A 20,860-nucleotide genomic window follows, 5' to 3' on the forward strand; every position below is an offset into this window, starting at 1 on the left:
AAACTGAGGGTGGCTATCATTTCCACCAGTAATCAATTGGCTAAAACCTAGCTGTACATGAAAGGAACAATGCAGTATATAATCTTCCTTTCTGCCCTGAAAGAGGAAAAATGAAATAGGATTTCATAAACACATGTAATATCAATCATGACCGATTATCCAGAGAATCTTACTTTGTTTATAATAGCTAACACTTATATTTTGCTAATCTTTACAATCCATCCTGTGAGGCAGCTTTTATTATTATCTCTGTTTTATTTTATTTTACTTTATTTTATTTTTTTAAACAGGGTCTTGCTCTGTAGCCCAGGCTGGAATGCAGTGGCATGTAGCCTGGAATTCCTAGGTTCAAGTGATCTCACCTCAGCCTCTTGGGTAGCTGGGACTACAGGTGTGCTCCACCACACCTGGCTAATTTTTTAATTGTTTTGTAGAGATGAGGTCTCACTATGTTGCTCAGGCTGGTCTCGAACTCCTGAGCTCAAGTGATCCTCCTGCCTCAGCCTCCCAAAGTGCTGGGATTACAGGTGCCAGCCACTGTGCCTGGCTATCTCCATATTAAAGATAGGAAGGTGAAGCAAAAAGAAATTAAATCATTTATTCATGGCCCCACAGCTAGTAAGTGGCACAACATGGAGTCACTCAAGAAGTTTTTCTCTAGAGTTCATACCGTGCCCAGGCTGGAGTGTAGTGGCAGATTCATAGCTCACTACAGCCTCAATCTCCCCTGGCTCAGGTGATCCTCCTAACTCAGCCTCCTGAGTAGCTGGGACTACAGGCATGCACCATCACACCCAGCTACAGAGTTCATGTTCTTAACAACTATGTTCTACCTCCTTTGTCATGGGCTTAGTTAAAATGGAAGTCAAATCATGATTCCATGTACCCTGCATCTCTTACATTGGGTTATAGAAAGCTTCTAGCAATGGTGTCATACTTGACTCTGACTAGTCCACCCTGCCAGTATTCCCATAGCATCAGTTGTATATATACACTCACCATGCTCTTGACTGGGCTGTCTTGGTACTCTATCTGTTCAAAGGGATGTGGATGAGAGCTTGATTGTGTGTAAGCTATATGGATATATATATATATATATATACACACACACACACACACACTATATGGGTATATATATGGATATAGATGCTGTTTCTAAATGCAAACATTCTTGCATAGGCATCAGCAACCCTCAAGAGCATTGTGTCCTCTGTTTCTGTCCTTGTTCTCCTGTTCTCAACTGCTCTCCAGCACAAGTTATTCTCATTCTTTGGAAAACAGAAGTGAACTATGTTTTTCTCCTAAATCAGTGTAATGGAGCAGATTAGGTACAGATGAGTAGTGGGGGAGACATTGGCAGCTGGCCCTGAGCAGGGCTGAGTAATGGAAATCCAAGTTATCTCAAGCCTCAGAATTATTCAAGTTTCCTTATGTAACCTGTGTGTCCAAGGTCAGACTAGTCTGAAAACAACATAAGGTTACAATTTCAATAACTTCCAGTCTTTAAACCTAATGTGATCAGGGATTTTGTTTATGTTGTTCATTATTATATAGTGAGTGTCTAGAACAGTGCCTGGAATATAGTAGACATGCAATAAATGTTTGTTAAGTAAATTTATTGACCAAATTCTGGTCCTCTTTGGAGGCATGATGGTGTAGTGGTAGAGTGATATGATTTGGCTCTGTGTGCCCACCCAATCTCATGTCAAATTGTAATTCTCAGTGTTGGAGGAGGGATCTGGTGGGAGGTGATTAGATCATGGGGCAGAATTCCCCCTTGCTTTTCTCATGATAGTAAGTTCTCACAAGAGCTGATGGTTTAAAAGTGTGTGGCACTTCCCCCTTCGTTCCCTGTCTCTCTCTCCTGCTCTGCCATGGTAAGACATGCTTGCTTACCCTTCGCCTTCCACTGTGATTGTTAGGTACCTGAGGCCTCCTCAGCTATGCCTCCTATACAGCCTGCAGAACTGTGAGTTAATTAACCCTTTTTCCTCCATAAATTGCCCAGTCTCTCGTATGTCTTTATAGCAGTGTGAGAACAGACGAATACATAGATCATTGACTTTAGAATCAAATAGACTTGTGTTTGAACTTCACAGGCTGTGTGACTCCTCATTAGTTATGTACCCTCTCTGACCTCTTCCTTCCTCATTGGTACAATGAGGCTAATATTACCTACCTCTTGGATTGTTATGAGAATTAAATGTGATAATTGATGTCAGGCACTCGGTATATTGAAGCTAGCTATGGCTCTGCCCTATATCACAAAAATCCTTGGCGCCCAGCCTGGTCACACACACCTGTAGTCCCAGATACTCAGGAGGCTGAGGCAGGAGGATGGCTTGAGCCCAGGAGTTTGAGGCTGTAGTACGCTATCATCGTGCCTGTAAATAGCCACCTGGACAATATAGCAAGACCCTGTCTCTAAATAAATAAATACATTTTCAAAAAGAAAAATCTCTGGAGACCCTGTTGTTCCTCAGGGTTCCCCTCAGACATTTCTGTAAGTCTTCAGGGGTGTCTCAGGTATGTTCACCAGTAAGTCTTCTTAGCTACCAAATCTCACATTTATCTTGGATTCTCCGCCAACCTCCCCCTCCTCTACTCTGCTTTCTTTTGGTCTTGTCTGACTCTGAGCTCTCGCCTACCATTTTGCAGTGCCTGCCATGTAGGGTACTAATATCTGAGCAAATAGTGCTGCCTCCTGCTTAAAGCCAATGATGTCAACAGTGAGTCAATAGCACCAAGGCCGCTGCAACTGCCACTCCCTAAAGCTTAAGGTATTCACCAAAGGTACCACCATCCCCCATTGCAGCTGCCTTGTGCCTGTCTCCTAGGTCACCTCGGAGAGCCTCCTAGCTGAGACTCTACCCACTGAAGCAGGAAGTGTTCCTTGGTGGCTCCTATTCCACAGGTCCCACGTGGATCTGCACGTTGAGGAATATCCCTGAACCATACTCGCTTCTGCTTGTCCCCACAGTGCTGTCTGTGTGTCCTCAATATCTCAAAGAAATTTTGTGTGACTGTGTCTACATCAGCTCTCCATCACCTAAGCCTCCTATCCTATCCTATGTGATTAGGACTTAATCACAGCCATGGGATGCTGGGTGGGAAACAACTGGAGAGACATACACCCAGCAGTTACTTGAAACCACTCCTTCCCCCCACCAGAAGCCAAGGGCATTATTACCAAGTAGTGTTTTTCAGTTTCTCTCTCTTATTTATTTATTTTTAGAGACAGGGTCTTGCTCTGTTGCCCAGGGTAGAGTGCAGTGGTGTAAGCATAGCTCATTGCAGCCTTGAACTCCTGGCTCAGTACATTGCAGCTAGCTATGGCTCTGCCCTGTATCAGAAAAATCCCTGGAGCTCGGCCTGGTTGCACACGCCTGTTGTCCCAGCTCCTCAGGAGGCTGAGGCAGGAGGATGGCTTGAGCCCAGGAGTTTGAGGCTGCAGTACACTATCATTATGCCTGTCAATAGCCACATGGGCAATATAGCAAGACCCTGTCTCTAAATAAATAAATAAATTTTTAAAAAGAAAAGATCTCTTGGGGCTGGGCACAGTGGCTCACGCCTGTAATCCCAGCACTTTGGGAGGCCAAGGCAGGTGGGTCACCTGAGGTCAGGAGTTGGAGACTAGCCTGACCAACATGGTGAAACCCTGTCTCTACTAAAAATACAAACATTAGCCAGGCATGGTGGCGCAAGCCTGTAATCCCAGCTACTCAGAAGGCTGAGTGAGGCAGGAGAATCACTTGAACCCGGGAGGTGGAGGTTGCAGTGAGCGGAGATTGTGCCATTGCACTCCAGCCTGGGTGACAAGAGCGAAACTCCGTCCGAAAAAAAAAAAAAAAAGAAAGAAAAGGAAAGAAAAGAAAAAAATCTTTGTAGACCTTGTCATTCCTCAGGGTTCCCCTCAGACATTTCTGTAAGTCATCAGGGGTATCTCAGGTATGTTCACCAGTAAGTCCTCTTAGCCCAGGAGTTTGAGACTGTAGTACACTATCATTATGCCTGTCAATAGGCACCTGGGCAATATAGCAAGAACCTGTCTCTAAATAAATAAATAAATATGTTTTTAAAAAGAAAAATCTCTGGAGACCTCCCACCTCAGCCTCCTGAGTAGCTGGGGCTACAGGCACGTTCGCCGTGCCAAGCTATTTTTTTTTTAATCTTTATTTTTGTAGAGATAGGGTCTCACTATGTTGTCCAGGCTGACCTCAAACTCCTGGCCTCAGTGATTCTCCCACATCAGCCTCCCAAGGTGCTGGGATTACAGATCTGAGCAACCCACCCAGGCTCTCACTCTCGTAGAAAGAGTCTTTTCTGGTGGCTTCCAGGTCCCTCATACAAAAAAAGGCTCCTGACAGGGTTCTCCACTGGCCCTATACCCAAGACCAGACATGAGCCCCCATCTAAAGACAGCTTGTTTCCAGCCCAGAGCCTCATTACTTTTAAAAGGGAAAAATTCGACAGTAAAAGCATTAACTTTCTTAGGCCTTTCAGATTTGATCAACTGAAAATTAATACCGAGAATTACAAAATTAAGGACTTCTTGGATAAACATTAGAAAAACAAAACTGATTAAGATTATTTGGTAAAAAGCGGAGGTAGAAAGTTCTACCCTTTAAGAACAGATTAGAGGAAAAATTGCACAGAAGCCGGTAAGGAAGGAGTTATCTGCAGAGCCGGTGTCTGATACGCAAAATGCTGATAAGGCTTAGAAACTCAGAAGACCTGAGGAGGCCCCCTTTGATACTGTTTGATAAAGCAACAAGCGCAATCACAGTGCCAGGGCCTGTGCTAGGAATTGTATGTACCCTGTCTTTAATCTTCAAACAACTCTGTGTTACTGGAAAAAACACCTGCCCACACCCACTCCCTCCCCTACTCACCCAACAGGGCCTGGGAGGAAAAGAAGTCCTGTTTCTCAGAGCAAATGTAACCTGGCAGCCCTTAAAAATACAATTGGTGGCCAGGCATGGGGGCTCATACCTGTAATCCCAGCACTTTGGGAGGCTGAGGCGGACAGATCACCTGAGGTTGGGAGTTCAAGACCAGCCTGACTAACATGGAGAAAACCTGTCACTATTAAAAATACAAAAATTAGCCAGGCATGGTTGCACATGCCTGTAATCCCAGCTACTCGGGAGGCTGAGGCAGGAGAATCACTTGAACCCAGGAGGCAGAGGTTGCCGTGAGCTGAGATCGCGCCATTGCACTCCAGCCTGGGCAACAAGAGCGAAACTCTGTCTCAAAAAAAAAAAAAAAATACAATTGGTAATTTTAAAGCTTTAGCAGAGTTCTTGGATATGTGGAGGGAGAGCAAAGTTTGCAGCAGGAACTGGAGAGAGATGAATTGGTTGCGTTATGTTATGCCGTTATTATCCTTTAGGAAGGATCTGTGTTTCCTCTAGAAGGTGAGGGCAGAGGAGGAAGAGAAAGGAAAGAAAAGGAAGACAAAGTGGCTTGAGAACGTATCGGGAGACTGGATCCGGAACAGGGAAAAATGCCAAGGGACAGACAGACTGAGAGGATACATAATATATATGTAGAGAGAGCTTATATCTATAGAGTGCCATATATGTGTGTGTGTGTGTGTGTATAAATTTTGTATAGAGAAAGGATCTCGCTTTGTTGCCCAGACTGGTCCAAAACGCTTAACTTCAAGTGATCCACCCACCTCAGCTACCAAAGTGCTGGGATTACAGGTGTGAGCCACCACACCCAGCTAACAATATTGATTTTTTAGTATGCCTAGCAGGATATAAATCCCTCCATGCCAAGCTTGTCTAAACCGCGGCCTACGGACTGCATGTGGCCCAGGACGGCTTTGGATGTGGCCCAACACAAATTTGTAAACTCTCTGAAAACATTATGAGATTTATGCACGGACCATTGTTTTTTTTTTTTTTTTAGTTCATCAGCTATCGTTAGTGTTAGTGTATTTTATGTGTGGCCCAAGACAATTCTTCTTCCAATGTGGCCCAGGGAAGCCAAAAGATTGGATACCTCTGCTCTATGCAAAGCCTTAGGTGACTGAGTTTTTGTTGAAATTAAGGAAAGAACTGAGCTCTACAACTGGATTGACATGGCATAGGTTAGAGGCAGCGTGTGACAGGTGATGAGCCAATATTCCAGAATTTAAATAATCCTGGGGAAGTAGGAGCTCACAGCCTGGGTGATTGTATGCATAGGACGATTGTATGCATCTTCAGAAAGTTTTCAGAAATCCCAGGGGGGTAATGGACTGCCTATACCCCTGTGACGGGTATTTGAGGACATCTTACCTAAAAATTAAGGGCCAGGAAGACTCTCCAACCTCTGTTTATACCTAAAATTACATAGTATGTATGATTTTTGAATCAAGTTGTCATTTTGCATCACATTTATAAACATTTCCAATGTCATTAGAATGTCTTCACTTTTAAAGTTTAGCGCAATGTGGGTACACCTTAATTTTAATTCTATAAAATTGACTATTCTGGCTGTTTCCAGCCTTGTTTTATGTTTTGTGTTTTTTTGCAATTGTAACTACCGCTATGATAAACATCTGCGCAATACATTTTTACTAGGCAGCAGCTTAACCATGCCAACGTAATCCAGACTGACCAGGATTCTCAAATTTAGTCTCCATCGAGAGACCAAATATGCAAATGGACAATGGCCAGACCATATATGAAAACTGAACTCTGATCCACAGCCTCTGTAGCAACCAGCCCAGGAAGCCAAACCACAGCCTCTATAGCAATCAGCCCCCAAACAGTCAGGACTTGGTCAATCATTGCCAGCTTCCCTAAATTTTGGCCCTCCTTCCAACTCAGGACCAACCAGAGAAAGCCAGATATGCTCTCTACACCAATTCTATAGGGCACCCTGCTTCTCAGTAGCCTGCCTCCAGCTCTTTCATGCCAACAACCTCCTATCAGAGCACACCTGAAGCCCTCCCCGTTTTTTCTCACTCTAAAGCTTGCCTACTCCCCCGCCTGACTTTGACTATCTGCCAAAACCAAGTGCTAGTGGCTGACTCCCTCGCTATAGAGAGCTCTCCATAAATCTTCTCTGCTTGTTCTCATTCGGGTTTATGTCTACACTGCTGGCAAAGCGTATCTCAGGTCAACCTGGTAGACACTGAACCCAAAGGACTATCACAGGCCAAACACTACATAGGAGGCTTTTCTATCATGAGCCATTGGAAAATTCCTGGCCATTTCTAGAAGGACATCTAGCAGAAAAACACCACCTCCACACGCCATGCATACCTACCAGATAGAAGGCCCTGGGCCCCATGTTGGCTTTGACCACTTCATGCCTTTGCAGTACCAGAAGCAGCAGAAGCAGAAAGCCACAGAAAATAAATCAGCTGCTGAGTTCAAATTGCTCCAGTCCATCACGCTGCCGTGTCGCCAGCTCGTGGTGCCAGGCCAATTACTACCACAAGCACTGAAGTCACTTTTCAAAACATGGTCAAACAAACTCCAGCAGGGCCAGCTAGGCGTTAAAACACTCAGACACATTTGTCAAAGCAAAGATTTATGTGCCAGTAAATAAAAGTCAGGGCTCCAGTTTAGTAATCACCTGGCCGACAGCCTGAAGGTTAACCCTTTCTGGACAGACCTGACCCACTGTCAATTCAGAGAGACAAGAATAAAGAGGGCAGAAGGGGATGGGGTGGGAGGGAGCAGGGTGGGGTCCAGTCAGACTGAAACTGGGGTGATTTTCTGTGCTGTCATTCCTAGGCCACCACAACTTTGGGGGCTGTGGGTGACTGTCAACTCAGATCATCTGTGAGGCAGTTGTGACTGTTTCCTATGTCTTCTTAAGCCTCTTAAGTTCACACAGTTACCCAGAACCATCAGGAAACGGAGATAGATTTTCTCCCACTGTGTGTCCAGCACTGAGGTTCCCTTAAGGTTTGCAAGTTTCTTTTTAGTATTTAACTCTTTGAAGGACACATGACAAGTAGACCCACCCTTATTTGATTAGGACTCCCTCGCCAGGGGTGTTAGAAGTGCCATTGCAGATGCTTACATTCTAGGCACACAAGAAAAAATCTTAAAAGCTCCTCTCTAGCCCAGCATTCTGAGAAATGATGCTGTCTAACTTTAAATAGGCTTTTAAAGTCTATTAAGCATCATTTACAAATCCCATTGGGTTTTAATCTCTGCAAACCTTGCGAGTTGGTATCACCATTATCATTATTCCCTTCTGAGGCTCAGAGAGTTTAACTGACTTGCCCATGAGCACGAAGCTAGGAAGGGACACAGCTGGGGCTCATCTGACTCCAGAATCCAGTGGTACTTTGGGGATGGGGCTGGAGGGTTAGGGGTGGGAGGCGGGTAGGAAATCCAGCTTTCACTAGAGCTGGAGGTGTTTGCCCTAAGCTTCCTGATACAAGGGGAGGGTGGTGATTTTGAGGGTTTACAAGGCTCACAGGGAGACCCATGGCTGGAAATCACCTCTGGGTTCTCTTCAAGCCCCGGAAAGGGAGTGCCCGAATGAAACAGCTCTTCTGGTATTTTAATGGAACAAAAAGCCCGAAATACAAGGAGCTGGCTGGTTGCTGGGACGGCCCCTAACTTACTCTTTAACTGTAATGAACTGGTCATTTCCTGGATGTAAAGGAAAAGTTTAAGAAAAAAGTGACAGAGAAACCCCCTCCCAGCCCCCCAGCCCCCCAGCCCAGCCAGCTGCAGCGAGGAAAACAAATGAGCTTCTATAGATGGAATCCTTTGTTTGAATAGAGGCTAATTGTGGCTCCTCTTTGCTTGTAACCTGGGGTCAGGTGGCTGACACCCAAACGGTTCCCTCAAGGCAGTAACTATGAGCCCCTGGAAGAATGAGCACACTGGGACTCGGGAGGGGACCACTTACAAGAAAGGTCTGAATCTGGAAGAAGCAAAGGATCAAGTCAGACGTGTGAAGAGTAAGGAGCCCGTGGATCTAGAGAGAAAGGACATTTTTCTGTGAAGAGTTTCCCCTCCTTATCCTCTCTCCCTGCCACATTTAGGTAAAAAGACCCAGTGATAAATAGCACCTGCCAGCCATGGTAGGCATGAACAGAGTGGCAGGCGGCCTGTGCACAGGGTGCTGGATGAGGGCAGAGGCACCCATGGAGGTGCAAGCCTGTTTCACTGCCCCTCCTGACCCCAGCATCCCTAGCCACCAGTGTGATAAAGTGAGTGCCTCCAGAGGGCAGGAAGGCAGAGACCCTGCCCAGCCCCTTCTCCTGTCCTCTGGCCTCCTCATCTGCCTCGCGCCACTTCCTTCCACCTAGCTCTTCTCTCTTGGCCAGCCTCCCACATGCAGGTGCCAGTGAGAATAACACTTGCACTTAGATTGATTCTGTATTTTCTCTCCTTTTTTTTTTTTTTTCTTTTTTGAGACGGAGTCTCTCACTGTGTCACCCAGGCTGGAGTACAGTGGTGTGATCTCGGCTCACTGCAACCTCCGCCTCCCAGGTTCAAGCAATTCTGCCTCAGCCTCCTGAGTAGCTGGGATTGCAGGCACCCGCCACCACGCCCGGCTAATTTTTGTATTTTTAGTAGAGACAGGGTTTCACCATATTGGCCAGGCTGGTCTCGAACTCCTGACCTCGTGATCCGCCTGCCTCGGCCTCCCAAAGTGCTGGGATTATAAGTGTGAGCCACTGTGCCCAGGCTTCTCTCCTTTTTACTAAGCTGTCCAGGACACGGTCCCCTCAGGGTGCTAAACACCCTCCTGGCCTGAGAACAAAAGAGAACAGAGCTGGAAGTGGAGGAAGCTATTCTTCTGCTTTTCTTGATCTCTGATCCTATCCCCTTCTAGCATCCCAGTCAGCTTGTGCCCCCTGAGTGGCATCTTCCTGCTGTGGGACTCTTGTGAAAGCCACGTCAGGGCCCTGTGGTAGTGAGGGGGAGAGAGCTACCAGTGACTCTGATGGGAAGGAGATCTCCCTGTGCTGTCGCCATCACAGGGCTGGGCCATGTGCTTCAGAGACTGCCTGAGAGAAGGGAGCTCAGGATGTTTGAGGTGGGACTGAGTTTTGACCTGAAGACTTTTGAAATGTTTATGAAAAGAGGAGAAAACACACAGGGAAATTCAACAATAAACCTAGGCTTTTAAAAGAATCCAGAAGTGAGTCTTGAATTTTCTAAGAGGCAAGACATGGATACAACTTTAGGGCAGATGGTTACTTAGTTTTGGAAAAACCAGTGTAATGGCTCATTTAATTATGCAAATGTGGGGATATAGTAGCTGGAAGGGAAAAGTGCTCTTGAGGTAAAGTGAATGGGTGTGTCTGTGTTAGAGTCTGCCATAGATCTCTGCTGCTTCCTTAGGAAAAACTAGATTTGCTGAGAAAGAAGTTGACCTGTGCCAGACCGATGCTACATTGTAGCTGCCTGTGTTCTTGTAGCACTCATCATACATGAAGACTCTGCTTTTGTGAAGTCTTTGTGGGGACTGGGTACACACAGTTGAGATTTTTTTTTTTTTTTTTGAGACAGAGTCTCGCTCTGTCACCCAGGCTAGAGTGTGCAGTGACGTCATCTCGGCTCACTGCAATCTCCGCCTCCCAGGTTCAAGCGATTCTCCCACCTCAGCCTCCTGAGTAGCTGGGATTACAGGTGTCTGCCACCACGCTCGGCTAATTTTTTGGGTATTTTTAGTAGAGATGGGGTTTCACCATGTTGGCCAGGCTAGTCTTGAACTCCGACCTCAGGTGATCTGCGTATCTCGGCCTTCCAAGTGCTGGGATTACAGGCGTGAGCCACAATGCCTGGCCAGTTGGGGAGATTCTATATGCAGCCCAGCCCTACAGACTGCTTTGGGATTCCCAGGAGAGACCCTGTTGGCCAAGACATTGGTGTCCCCATTATGGGCATTACTAATAATGAGGCCCTTTTGAGTGGCTTCTCTAGTATCAAACATTCACTAGGTAAGGCTTAGGATTTCTTTCTTTTCTTTTCTTTTCTTTTTTTTTTTGAGACAGGGTCTCGCTCTGTCGCCCAGGCTGGAGTACAGTGGCGCAATCTCGGCTCACTGCAACCTCTGCCTCCCGGGTTCAAGTGATTCTCTTGCCTCAGCCTGCTGAGTAACTGGGATTACAGGCACACGCCACCACGCCCAGCTAATTTTTTTGTATTTTTAGTAGAGACAGGGTTTCACCATGTTGATCAGGCTGGTCTTGGACTCCGGTTCAGGAGTTCTTATCCTGAGTCCGTGGACCCGCCGTGAGGTCAGTGAATAAAATTCAGAGACTCTATGTACTTGAATGAAAAAAATATATATATATTTTACTAACTTCTAAATGATTTTAGCATTTTCTTAAGTAGTAATACAGGTAAGAAACTACAGTCATATTAGCAGAACTGGTGACTTTATCACTGCTATGGTTTAGATATGGTTTCTTTGGTCCCCCCCCAAAGAAATTGATCCCCAATGTTGGAGGTGGGGCCCAATAGGTTTTAGGGTCATGGGGCTGAATCCCTCATGACTGGCTTGGTGCCTCCTCGAGGTAATGAGTTCTCACTCTACTAGTTCTTATAAGAGCTGATGGTTAGAAAGAGCCTGGCACCTTCCCCCTCTCTCTTGCTTCCTCGCTCACCACATGATTTCTAAACACCAGCTCCCCTTTGCCTCACACCATGAGTGGAGGCAGCCTGAAGCCCTCACCAGAAGCAGATTCTTTTTTTTTTTTTTTTTTTTTTGAGACGGAGTCTTGCTCTTTCGCCCAGGCTGGAGTGCAGTGGCCCGATCTCAGCTCACTGCAAGCTCCGCCTCCTGGGTTCACGCCATTCTCCTGCCTCAGCCTCCTGAGTAGCTGGGACTACAGGCGCCCGCCACCACGCCCGGCTAATTTTTTCTATTTTTAGTAGAGACGGGGTTTCACCGTGTTAGCTAGGATGGTCTCGATCTCCTGACCTCGTGATCCGCCCGCCTCGGCCTCCCAAAGTGCTGGGATTACAGGCGTGAGCCACCGCGCCCGGCCCAGAAGCAGATTCTTATGCCATGCTTCTTGTACAGCCTGCAGAATCATGAGCCAAATCAACCACGTTTCTTTATAAATTACCCAGCCTCAAGTATTTATTTATAGCAACAAAAAACAGACTAAGATAGTCACCAATAGAAACTATAGATATTTTCATGTCACCTTACTGTTGTTGATGTTATCTTGAACTATTGTGTACATTTATTACTGCTTGAAATTTACAGTAGCTATTAGGCCTGTCCCTAGAAACTGGCAGGGTTAAACTCAACTTCCAGTTGGCATCAGGTGATAGAATTACTTGCAGGTGGTTTAACACTGGACTAGACTCAATCCTTGGCTTAGGCCATCCTGAAAGCCTATAAGCTACTGATCCATTTGGGGAAAGGTGAGAGTACCTACGCAGTATTTACAGCCAATGCACCTATCTTGAACACAACTCATTTTACCAGTGAAAATTAATATCTAACATTTATTATGCTAGCTAACAAGCCCTCTGGTGTTAATATGAAATAAAGATGGTTGAAGTTGTAGTGGTGTCGCCCTCTGGTTAGATCTTTTTTGCTTAGAGTTCTGCTTATAATCTTTCAGATGTTATTCATTCCTGAAGAGTGCCTTTCCTTTAGAAGACACCAAATGTTAATTAACTGCTCCCAGTGTGTAGATGACATATATATCATATTAATTATGCTGAAATATTTAAAAGTAAATGATCACAATATAATGCAAATCAAAGCTGACCCAGAAGTTTGGTAGAAATTATAGGTTATCTGACACATCCAGTGAATCCTTGTGCTTCTTTTGGGTAGCTAAACATCAAATGTCTTCTTGAATTTACAGTCAAAACCACTTGGGAAAGAGCACCAGGTACATGGCCTCATGTATTAGTCTGTTCTCATGCTGCTATAAAGAACTGCCTGAGACTGGGCAATTTATAAAGGAAAGTGGTTGGTTTTGTTTGTTTGTTTGTTTGGTTTTTTTTTGAGATGGAGTCTCGCTCTGTCGCCCAGGCTGGAGTGCAGTGGGGTGATCTCAGCTCACTGCAAACTCCGCCTCCCGGGTTCACGCCATTCTCCTGCCTCAGCCTCCCGAGTAGCTGGGACTACAGGCACCCGCCACTAAGCCGGGCTAATTTTTTTTGTATTTTTATTAGAGACAGGGTTTCACCATGTTAGCCAGGATGGCCTCGATCTCCTGACCTCATGATCCATCCAATTAAACCAAGAAAGTGGTTTAATTGACTCAGTTCAGCAGGGCTGGAGAAGCTTCAGGGAACTTAAAATCGTGGCAGAAGGGAAAGCAAACACATCCTTCTACACATGACGGCAGGGAGAAGATTGAGAGCTCAGTAAAGGGGGAAGCCCCTTATAAAATGATCCGATATCATGAGAACTCACTCACTATCATGAGAATAGCATGTGGGAAGCCACCCCCATGATTGAATTACCTCCCACTGGGTCCCTTCTACCACTTGTGGGGATTATGGGAACTACAATTCAAGATGAGATTTGGGTGGGGACACAGCCAAACCATATCACCTCACATACTACTGTACCCCTTGGTCAAGAGTGGACTGTCAGAGCAAGTCTGGCAAACTTTCTAATGCTGGGTCATTAGAAAAAGAAATTCCTGGAGCAGGAAACCACTGCTGCATCTCTTTGCTCTTTCCTTGGAAAGAAACATTATTTCACAGAAAGACAACAGATAAATGCTGAATGGTTGCTTTCCCCTGCTCTTAGCTATACATTGCAAATGTCCTATTCTCAAAGATGCTAGCTCTAGCTAAATATAGCCAAGGTATTGAGTCTAAGAGCAGGGGATGCTGCTCTTTACCACTCTTGGTATCATTTTCAAATGTAAAGAGGCTCAGTGCCCTTTAGCAACTAGAGACCAGGATTCAGTTTTCTCCCTTTTGAAATCGAACTACCTTTTGGCCAGAAAGAATGAAGTTATTTAAAACCTCAGCATTATTAATGCAAGAAGGGACCACAAAGAGTACTTGGTCCCTCTTCCCCACTTAACAGATGAGGAAGGAAAGGCCAAGAGAGATACAGGGTAATCATCCCTAATCTGAAAATCTGAAATTCAAAACACTTCAAAATCCAAAACTATTTGAGTGCTGCCATGATGCTGTACATGGAAAATTCCACACCTAACCCCACGTGATGGGTTGCAGTCAAAACACAGGCACATAATATGCCGTTTAAATTCGTGGGGTTCTTAGTGTTTGTTTTTATTTGTAGTTTGTTTAGAAATAGGGCCACCCAGGTTGGAGTGCAGTGGCTCAATCAAAGCTCACTGCAGCCTTGAACTCCTGGGCTCCAATGATCCTCCTGCCTCAACCTCCCACATAGCTAGGACTACAGGTGCATGCCACCACATCTGGCTTGTGTTTTTTTTTTTTTTTTTTTTTGAGACAGAGTCTTGCTCTGTCACCCAGGCTGGAGTGCAGGGGTGCAGTCTCGGCTCACTGCAAGCTCCGCCTCCTGGGTTCACGCCATTGTCCTGCCTTAGCCTCCCAAGTAGCTGGGACTACAGGCGCCCGCCACCACGCTCGGCTAATTTTTTGTATTTTTAGTAGAGACAGGGTTTCACCGTGTAAAGCCAGGATGGTCTTGATCTCCTGACCTCGTGATCCGCCCGCCTCAGCCTCCCAAAGTGCTGGGATTACAGGCGTGAGCCCCCGCACCTGGTCTTTTTTTTTTTTTAATTAATGCTAAAGTATTTTTTACTTTTAAGTACTTATGTGTAAGTAAATGTTAGAAAATTATTGCTAGCTATGGATGGCAGCTCACACCTGTAATCCTGGCACTTTGGGAAGCTGAGGTAGGAGGATCACTTGAGGCCAAAAGTTCAGGACCAACCTGGACACTATGGTAAGACTCCATCTCTACAAAAAAATTGTAAAGTTAGCTGGGCATGGTGATTTGCACCTGTAGTCCTTGCTACTCAGGAGGCTGAGGTGGGAGAATCGTTTGAGCCCAGGAGGTTGAGGTTGCAGTGAGCTATGATGGCACCACTGCACTCCAGCCTGGGCAACACAGCGAGACTCTGTCTCAAAAACAAAAACCAAAAACAGGGAAATGATTGTTTATTGGTAGCACATAAATTAAGTCAGGAGTTATGGTGATGCCAAATAACTACAGGTTGTCCACATACATGGCTGCGATAATGACACCTTTGCTTTTTGATGGTTCAGTGTATGCAAAGTTTTTTCAACACAAAGTTATTATTACTATTATATTTTTAGAGACAGTGTCCTGTTCTGTCACCCAGGCTGGAGCACAGTGACAAAATCATAGCTCACTGTAACCTTAAACTTCTACATTGAAGGGATCTTCCCACCTCAGCCTCCTAAGTAGCTGGTACAATATGCTGGCTGTTTTAAATTTTTTGTAGCGACGGGGTCTCACTGTGTTGCCCAGGACAGTCTTGAATTCCTGGCCTTGAGCAATCTTCTTACGTAGACTTCCCAAAGCACTGGGATTACAGGTGTGTGCCACTGAGCCTGGCCCAAGCATAAAATTATTAAAAATATTGTACAAAATTACCCTCAGGCTATGTATATATGGTATAGATGGAACATAAATAAATTTCATGTTTATTTAGACTTGGGTCCCATCCCCATGATATCTCATTGTGGATATAGGTAAATACTACAAAATCTGAAAAAAAAAAAATCCAAAACATTTCTGGTCCCAAGCATTTCAATTCAGGGATACTCAAGCTGTATTTGTTTAATGGCTACAGAGCAGGCATACTGACCAGTCTCAGAGGGTCTTCCTTCAACACAAATATCCAGTTCCTGCTGAGATGAGACAGTGGGAGATGATAAAATTGTACTTTCAAAGTAAATGTGTAGCCTATATACTGGCAATAACCACTCAGAAAATGTGACAGGAAAAATACCTCACTTACAGTGGCAGCAAAAATGATAAAATTCCCTGGGTAGATTTCTTCAGATCGTTCACAAAAACACATTCTGGATGGATTAAAGAGCTAAGTGTAAGAAACAAAAAAACAAACAAACAAACAAACAAAAAACCCCCGCAAAGCTATAAAGTGCTAACAGAAAAAAATAGGAGATTATTTTTATGATTTTTGAAGAGGGATGAATGACCTTCCAAAGCAAGAAACAAAACCCAAATCATAAATGAAAAGATCTACTGATATGATTGAATAAAAATGAAAAACCACTGTAAACAACAGCAAATGACAGGCAGAAGATTAAGAGGAAATATTTGAAACATTTATAACAAGCAAAGGGTTAATACCCACAATATATTAAAAAAAATTTGGCCGGGCACAATGGCTGACGCCTGTAATCCCAGGACTTTGGGAGACTGAGGCAGGTGGATCACCTGAGGTCAGGAGTTTGAGACCAGCCTAGCCAACATGGTGAAGCCTTCTCTCTACTAAAAATACAAAATTAACCAGGCGTGGTGGTGGGCATCTGTAATCCCAGCTACTCAGGAGGCTGAGGTGGGAAAATTGCTTGAACCCAGGTGGCAGAGGTTGCCGTGAGCTGAGATCGTGCCACTGCACTTCAGCCTGGGCAACAAGAGCAAAACTCCATCTCAAAAAAAAAAAATTTTTTTTTCAAAGAATAAATATTAAAAACAAAAACAATTCAATTAAAAAAAATGGACAAAGAATTTGAACCGGCCAATCACATAAGAAATACAAATTTTCACTGGGCATATGAACAGATGATTTTAGGGAAATAGATTTTTAGTTGTGGTTTTCAGATTACACTCAGCTTTAGAACCATCCAAACAAGAGTATTAAATCACAGGCTACATTCTCTTTGCCTTTAAAAAGTAAAAATAAAAATAAAATCATAGGCGAAGGATGGTCTTCGGGGAAATGCGCTTTCCAGAAAGTTGGAAAGGTACAGGCGGAGTTATTGTTCAAGGACAGCTGGACATATTAAGTTTATTTCAAGAGCCAGGAGAACACAAGGTTGATAACATCCCTGTAGACAGAAACATGGCTTGTGTGTATAAAGGTCTTCTTAAAAGGCGGTAAAAATCCTGGGTATAGTGAGATTAAAGCATAAAAAGACTTGAACTTTTCCATATCTGCTTTGACTCCCCTTGGGTGCACAGTGTGCCCCACTCTGAGGCCTGGAGACCAGGGAAAGCTGCTTGGAGACATCCACCTTTGCTCCATGCAGCCACTCCGCTGCTGATAAGATTTTATATTGTCAGCTACTTAAATCCAGACCTTAATTTTTTCTGCATTGGGTGTGTGTGTTTTCTCTGTGTTCTCATCCTATCATCTGATAACTACCTGAAATGCTGCAACGTTTATCCTAATTAATCTGAGAAATGCAAATTAAAATGTGCTACAACAAGCCTAATTAGAGTACATCTATTTTTGTTTAATTGATCAGAGAAATATTTAAAATACTTCTAATACCCGGTGTCAGCAAGAGGTGGGGTAAAGTATACTCTAATAAACCGTTGGTAAGGATGTTATTAATAAAACCATTTGAGGATCCAGTTTGGCAGTATCTCTTAAATACCAAATATTTGTTCCTTTTGACCTAGCAATTAAAATTCAGGAATATGTGCACATTTTTTAGGCAACATGGATGAAGATTTTATTGCAGTGTTATTTTTGTTGAAAATCAGAAGCAACCTAAAAACGGCCATTAATAAGAAATGATGAAATTAACTACAGCATATCCATGCTGTTTTAGTTTATGTTCTCTCAGAATCAGACCTTGTAAGTAGGATTCAAGTGCAAGATGTTTGGAAAGTGTAAGTAGGGAAATGGAGAAGTGATACAGAGAAGGGCAGAAAACCAATGAAGGGTGTGTTATTAAGCCAGTTATAAAGATAAGCAACTAGAGTTTAATCTTTTAGGGAAACTCCAAAAACAGTACAGAACACATGCCTCAGAATTAACCTAGCTAAGGGGTCAGAGAGCAGGAGTAGTTATACTCCTACAACTTTTAGTCATTGGCTAAAGGCTGTCTCCCAGAGGACCATTCGTTCCCAAGTACTTCCGGCCAACCATCCATTGGCAAACTAATTTCAGTGGCTGGAGGGAGCCATCTAACAATGATACAGTTTGGCTTTGTGTCCCCAGCCAAATCCCATCTCAAATTGTAATCTGAGATTGGGGTGTGGCCTGGTGGGAGGTGATTGAGTCATGAGGGCAGACGTCCCCCTTACTGTTCTCCTGATAGAGTTCTCCTGAGATCTGGTTGTTTTGGTAAGTCTCTGGTGCACCCTCCCTGCTACCGACTCTCTCACTCTCTCTCTCTCTACTGCCACCACGATTGTAAGTTTCCTGAGGCCTCCCCAGCCATGCAGAACTGTGAACCTCTTTTGTTTATCTCAAGTAGTTCTTTATAGCAGTGTGAAAATACACTAATACAAACACGACGGAGGGACTGGCCATTGGAAGTCAGGCTGTTATAGGTGGAAATGACAAGAGTTCCTAAGAGGATACGCACATAACACAGACGGTGTCTGCTACACATGCTAACAAATACAAAGAGGACATTAAGAGAAATAAGACATCCATGCTACAAGACAGACTAAGAAGCAAATAATTAGATATCAAATGCTTCCATTTTAGCAATACAAATGACACATCAAATTGTCCGTAGTGGTTATCTCTAAAAAAAAAAAAAAAAAGGCTGAAGGATGTGAATTTTCATTTTTTATTTCTTTGTTTATTTATTTATTTATTTATTTTATTTATTTATTTTTTGAGATGGAGTCTTGCTCTGTCACCCAGGCTGGAGTGCAGTGGTGCGATCTCGGCTCACCAGAACCTCTACCTCCCGGATTCAAGCGATTCTTCTGCCTCAGCCTCCCGAGTAGCTGGGACTACAGGTGCCCGCCACCATGCCCAGCTAATTTTGTATTTTTAGTAGAGATGGGGTTTAATCATATTGGCCAGGCTGGTCTCGAACTCCTGACCTTGTGATCTGCCCACCTTGGCCTTCCAAAGTGCTGGGATTACAGGCGTGAGCCACCACGCCCGGTGTGAATTTTCATTTTTTAGTATATACATTTTTGAGTTTTGTTTTGTTTTGTTTTTACAATGAGCCTATAGAGTACTTTTTAAATTAAAAGAAACAATGAAAAAATGAGAAAGCGTTCATGGGAAATAAGAAAAAGGCAAGGAAACGGAAAATATATTCATTACTTTAGTCATTCCACAAATTTGTATAACGTGCCTTCTGGGCAGCAGGCTCCACATTAGGGACTGGCTACAGTGGCCAGTAAATACTTTCCTAATGGGCTTACTATACTCAACCTAAGAGTCACCTCTTGCAAGTTCTTGGCATTGGTGGAAAGTTAGGTTTTTTACCCCTTGAAGCAGTAATGCCATTCCCAAAGCTTCTGAAGCTAAATGTTTATACTTTTGGGGGATTTCTAGGTCCAGTTAAAAGGGAAAAAAGCACAAAGCTTCAGAATACATGTGAATTTGCTTTAAAAAGTTGAAAGCACTATGTACATAGTAAATTGTGATTGTTTTCATATGTATCTTGAACAGCAGTGAAGTGTTCATTGACAAATAAAAAGGGTGGTGGCTTTTTCATCCATTGGGAATTTTAACTCTATTTTCCAGGTACAGTTCTTAAGTATTTGCGCTATGTGTTAGCAAATTCTTCTTATTATTTTCTGAGGCAGGGTCTCTGTTGCCCAGGCTGGTGTGCTGTGGCATGATCTCAGCTCACTGCAACCTCCACTTCCTGGGTTCAAGTGATCCTCCAGCCTCAGTCTCCCAGGTAGTTGGAACCACAAGCACAAGCCACCATGCCTGGATAATTTTTGTAGAAATGGGGTTTCGCCATGTTGCCCAGGCTGGTCATGAACTCCTGAACTCAAAGCGATCAGCCCACCCTGGCCTCCCAAAGTGCTAGGATTACAGGCATGAGCCACCACACCCAGCCAGCAAATTCTTTCTGAAAAACAAACAAACAAAATCTGTATTCCCCTCTCCTGAAATCAAAGATGCCAACTCTGTGGAAAAGAAGAATGCACATGGAGAGGCCCTTTTAGTTCTCAAACATTGACCTCTACAACTTTTGTTATTTCCTGTTGAAAACCTTAAGAATTTTTTTTTTTTTAAACACAGTCTCACTCTGCCGCCCAGGCTGGAGTGCAGTGTCACGATCTCAGCTCACTGCAACCTCCACCTCCCAGGTTCAGGCAATTTTCCTGTCTCAGCTTCCTGAGTAGCTGGGACTACAGGCGCACAGTACCATGCCCCGCTAATTTTTGTATTTTTAGTAGAGAAGGGGTTTCACCATATTGGTCAGCGGAAAATCTTAAGAATTTAAGAGGGGGCGGCAAGGCGCGGTGGTTCACGCCTGTAATCCCAGCACTTTGGGAGGCTGAGATGGGCAGATCACCTGAGGTCAGGAGTTTGAGACCAGCCTGACTGACACAGAGAGACCCTGTCTCTACTAAAAATACAAAATTAGCCAGGCATGGTGGCACATGCCTGTAATCCCAGCTACTTGGGAGGCTGAGGCAGGATAATCACTTGAACCCAGGAGGCAGAGAGTGCAGTAAGCCGAGATCGCACATTGCACTCCAGCCTGGGCAACAAGAGCGAAACTCTGTCTCAAAAAAAAAAAAAAAAAAGAGGAGGCATCTGTGCGGCCTTGTGTGAATTGCTTCAACCTCTTTGCTCTTCAGCCTCCTCATTCAGAAGGCAGAGATAATAGTGGACACTCACAGGGATGTTAGAGGACCAAAGGGGAAAGTGGAGGGCACAATGCAGAGCCCAGAGCAAGTGCTCAGTTTGTGTTGGTCCCTGTCCTTTCCTGCTGGCAAGAACCCCTTCCTGACCTTAGTGAAAAACTATCAGAAAAGCTGCTGAGTGAGTATTGCCCCACCTTCTGATGAGACCTCTGTGGCA

At 44.3% G+C, this 20,860-nt stretch overlaps 1 protein-coding gene and 1 long non-coding RNA gene across 7 annotated transcripts in view; one reads left to right on the forward strand and one right to left on the reverse strand.

Moving 5' to 3' along the window:
* LOC134808365 (uncharacterized) overlaps positions 1-20,860 on the reverse strand; it is an 84,941-nt gene that overhangs the window by 61,078 nt on the left and 3,003 nt on the right. The window contains exon 1 of one of the 6 annotated variants that reach the window (XR_010151154.1): positions 7,267-7,619. The exons of the other annotated variants lie outside the window; for them this stretch is intronic. This is a non-coding gene — a long non-coding RNA (uncharacterized LOC134808365). Of the gene's footprint in view, positions 1-7,266; positions 7,620-20,860 lie in introns of those variants that run through there. 6 annotated transcript variants of the gene reach the window in all.
* Positions 1-20,860, forward strand: part of FUT8 (fucosyltransferase 8) — a 450,735-nt gene that overhangs the window by 7,424 nt on the left and 422,451 nt on the right. The window lies entirely within an intron of this gene.

The sequence above is a fragment of the Pan troglodytes genome, chromosome 15 (assembly GCF_028858775.2).
Source record: "Pan troglodytes isolate AG18354 chromosome 15, NHGRI_mPanTro3-v2.0_pri, whole genome shotgun sequence".
NCBI classification, from domain to species: domain Eukaryota; kingdom Metazoa; phylum Chordata; class Mammalia; order Primates; family Hominidae; genus Pan; species Pan troglodytes.